Source organism: Gossypium hirsutum, chromosome D08, assembly GCF_007990345.1.
Source record: "Gossypium hirsutum isolate 1008001.06 chromosome D08, Gossypium_hirsutum_v2.1, whole genome shotgun sequence".
Taxonomy (NCBI): Eukaryota; Viridiplantae; Streptophyta; class Magnoliopsida; order Malvales; family Malvaceae; genus Gossypium; species Gossypium hirsutum.
In genome coordinates this window covers 35220552-35225338 of record NC_053444.1, presented here as the reverse complement: position 1 = coordinate 35225338, position 4787 = coordinate 35220552, and the positions used below count along the sequence as shown (strand labels likewise).

Below are 4787 nucleotides of genomic sequence, written 5' to 3'. Positions count from 1 at the left end.
TTCTTTGCCATGTAAGCTTTCAACAAGTTCTCCAAACTGTTTGATGCCTCAGCTTGAGGTGGTTTTGGAGCTTGCTGATTAAACCCTTGAGATTGGTTGGGTCTTTGTTGTAATAAGTTATTGTTTGGTTCATTTCCTTGGCTGCTCCAAGAAAAGTTAGGATGATTACGCCATGAACGATTGTAGAAGTTGGACTGGGTCCTTATCCACTCCTATTTTCATATTGCTTCCCCATATAGTACACTGACTCGAGATTTGATGGACAATTCTCAAAAGATTGACCTTCCCCATCGTACACACAGGAAACTACTTCAAATGGACTTGGTGGCTAAGTTGCAAAATTATTAGTACTATTAGCGATTATCTACTTTAACATAGAGGAAATAGATGATACCTGAGCTGATAACAAAGTGAGGGAGTCAACTTCATGAACTCCGGCTATGCGTCTTCTTGAAGCTATTCGATTTGTTGGCCATTGATGGTTATTACTCGCGATCCTCTTAATGATCTCATAAGCCTCATTATAAGACTTAGACAAAATTGCACCATTCGCGGAAGCATCTACCATCAATCTTGTATGTGCATTAAAACCATTATAGAATGTCTCCAATTGGATACAGTGAGGAATCCCATGATGAGGAAACTCATGAAGTAACTATTTGAATCGCTCCCAAGCCTCATACAAAGACTCGTCATCTAATTGTTGGAAAGTTGTGATCTCGTTCCTCAGCTTAGCGTTTTTGCTAGGCGAGAAATACTTAACCAAAAATCTCTCTACTAATTCTTGCCATGTAGATATGGAACTTGGTGGCAATGAATTGAGTCATGCTCGTGCTCGGTCTCGCAACAAGTACGAAGACAACTTCAACTTTAGTACGTCTTCAGTCACACCGACTATCTTGAATGAATCACTCACCTCCATGAACAATCAGAGGTGGAGATGTGGATCTTCCATGGGCATACCACTAAATTAGCCTACTGTTTGTAGCATTTGAAACATCACTGGTTTCAATTCAAACTGGGTTGCCTCAATATCCGGCCTTCTAATTCTTGGGTTTAACTCACTGAAAAGTGGCACAACATATTGTTTGATGCATCGATCCCTATAATCGCAATGAGGATAGGATTTCGTACATAATCGACTTCATTACCTCGGTCTTGATTCTGATTTCCAAGGTCCATCTCGACTTGTCTTTCAGCTGTTCGTTCACGTTTTCTTTGTCTGAAAGTTATCTCAATTTCAGGGTCTACAGGGAGTAAATCGATAATTCGATCTATGCTCATAAAGACCTGTAAAGAAAATCACAAAAATTAAAAATAATAAGTTAGTAATGCTAGAAATAAATCAAATTGAAAATAAATAATTTCACGAAAAAAACGACTATGGCAACAGTTGAAAATCCCTGGCAACGGGGCCAAAAACTTGTAACACTTAGGTTTGTGCAAGTGTACACAGTTGTAATCAAGTAATAAGTAAATCTACTTATCGTGTCCACAGGGATTGTATTTGTGCTAAGACAATTAATTTGTAAAATTATATTAACAATTTGGTAAATAAAAACACAATATAGTTGAGAAGTGGTGATTAAAATATATTAAACTAAATGCAATGATCCCTAATGAAAATTATCCTAAGTATGCAAACTATATGAATGAAATATATTTTAGTAAAAAAACACAATTTGCAACAATTATAACATAAATAAACTAGGATAATTACTTTAATTAAACTCAATTTATTATCAACATGCTTACTAACATTCAGAAAAACATTCCATGGCAACTCGATCTTTCATGAGTTTGGAAACCACATTAGGTCCTTTTAGAATCCTTTACTTAGTAAATACGCATTTTAATGATCCTCATTTACTAAGGGTTTCTTAGCATTCGTGTGAGGTAACAGGGACGTCTTAGGTTTGAAACAATTTAATCACACAAATCTAAAAACTATGCAGATAACAGAGCTTAGTTAGAGTTGTTATGCAACCTACAATTCAATTGGGTTAGGATCTAAATTGAGCATGCACATTTCAATTATGCGTCCATTAGCCGTCATCTGGTTAGGATCACTCAACTAATTCAAGTGCATTTCAATCATGTATGAATGAAATACAAACTTGATTTTAATTGAAAATATGATCAATTGAGGCACAAACATTATAAGCATGAATCAAATAAAAGTTTTTTAATCAAAATAATCATCCTATGTAACACCCCGAACCCGAGACCGACACCGGAGTCGAACACGAGGTGTTAACAGATTTCAAACCCCTTAAAAAAAATTTCCCAGACACTGCCAATCTGCGTACTAGTCGCTTTAAAAATCATATCTTGAGTTTCACAACTCGAAAATCAGTTTTGTGATTTTTCCCTGAAACTAGACTCATATGCCCATCTACATATTTTTTTCTAGAATTTTTGGTCGGGCCAATTAGTACAGTTTATTAGTCAAAGTCTCCTATGTTACAGGGATCGACTACACTGACCTTTGCGCATTACGACCTGGATATCTCCCTTCACAGAGCTTCAATACTGATGCCGTTTGTTTCTATAGAAACTAGACTCAGAGAGGAATCTATACATATATGGTATGACTCCTAATTATCTCTGGTTAATTTATAATGAATTTCCAAAGTCGGAACAGGGAATCCAGAAACCGTTCTGGCTCTGTCTCATGAGAACCTGAATATCACTTAACACACTGTCCGTATGATTGTTTCGTTACTTCTATATGAAAATAGACTCATCGAGCTTCGATTAAAATTTTTATTCATTATTTAATTCCACTCCTACTATTTTTAGTGATTTTTCAATCTCACATCACTGCTGCTGCCAGCATCTGTTACGAAAGCAACTATGCCCATTTCGTGATTTCTCCTTGATCTAACTAGTAATTCATCATACATCACAAATTATGATCATGACTAGCCATGCCAAAGGCTAATCATTGTCAAACATCCCCCTACTACACTATTGCCATATCATGAATTTTAACACCAAAATAATCAACCATGACATATGGCATAAAAAGGTCGAATTATCAAGATTTACGACCTAACGTTATGAAACCAAACCCAACCGAACATTTATGCCATTTTCGCATGGCTAAAAGTTTACATACCAAAGTTCAAACACAACATAATAGCCTATACATGCCGAAATGTTCTCCTAAGCCAACTAAGAAGAAAGTACCAAAACTTGCTAGCCGGTGTGATGACTTCGACGACGGCACGATCACGCAAAAAGAGACGAGTCCAAGAAACCTAGAATAGGTGACAAGCAAACACCGAATGAGTATATAACTCAGTAAGCCATAAGCATTCCACAACCATCCATTAATAAAATTATCACAACAGGAAACAATGAAATGAGGTTAAGTACTCCATCCATACCAAACTATACCATAGTTCCTTAAACCCTATGGTTCAATCTCATACCAAGTCCTACATTGACCTTTCATACATCATTTTATTTTCGTTATAATCATACAATTAAACGAACTTTCACCTATTCCACAATGAACCTTATGTACGTGACTTCAACTATAATCGTCACATAGGTTCAAAACTTACCAAGCTCAACTCCAAATATAAACATAGCGCCTATCAGCCATGAACTCAAGGTACTTACCTTTTCCGCTGTCCAAAATTGACTCGGTAAAGTCGCACCCTTCATGTAAATAATTTATAGAAAATATATATTGGGTTCGCACACATAGTGCTTAATAATCAACCGCGCACACTTAGTGCCATGTACTTTAAACTCACACACTTAGTGCCATGCATTTCAAGTTCGCACACTTACCTTTTTCCGCTGTCCAAATCGACTCGGTAAAGTCGCACCCTTAATGTAAATAATTTATAGAAAATATATATTGGGTTCGCACACTTAGTGCCATGTACTTTAAACTCACACACTTAGTGCTGTACAATTTAAACCCGCACACTTAGTGCCAATCTCATGACCGTGAACACTTATTGCCCGCACACTTAGTGCCGAAAACCAGCCACTCAATAGGCTTCACTTCCTTTTTACATTCGACAAATTTCATCTCTACTTACATATACATTTGTATACATTTCATCTCATTAAACACAATGGTATAGGTATTACGATCCTTTAAATCAATACCAAAGATATGCTTAATGACTTACTTGTGTTGGGTAAGATGGTTCCAACTCGGCTACTCGATGATCTTTTCTTTGCCTTTGCTCGATTCTCCTCCTTTAACTCCTTGAGCTTAATCAATAAATCAACTAGTTTAACCGCCTTGCTAAATATTTACAATCCAATTACACATGCATATGTATGTTAGTATATTCGGCAATCACCCTTACTAATCACCCACTTGATCAATTATAGAGAATCAAAGTTAATATCACAATGTGTACCCTATATGGCCCATTATACATAATCAAATTTAACATCGTCTATATATTTACTCATATGGCCGAATATACCTAATCATACATACACCTAACCAAAAATAATTTCTAAAATCTTCATATCATTTATACACTAGTAAAGCATCCTCTCCCTTTCCATCAATTTAGCACATGCATTACTCATTAACCTACAAAAATTGTATTCGGCCTTAGCACACAACTTGCTAGCCGATTCTTCCCCATCTAGCAACCAATGCACATATGTGCTCACTCAAAAATGCTAAAAAAAAGAGATTCAAGAATCATCAATCCACCATCACATGCATCATTAACAAACTTCATATTTAGCATGCAATGGCATTAACACAAACTCCACCTAGGCCGAATCTTAACTCATCTTCA

General features: G+C 36.2%; 1 non-coding gene across 1 annotated transcript; it reads left to right on the top strand.

Moving 5' to 3' along the window:
• The first annotated feature begins 626 nt into the window (after positions 1-626).
• On the top strand, positions 627-733 carry LOC121220410 (small nucleolar RNA R71). The gene has a single exon (XR_005917612.1). It is a non-coding gene; the product is annotated as a small nucleolar RNA R71 (small nucleolar RNA).
• The last annotated feature ends 4054 nt before the right edge of the window (positions 734-4787 follow it).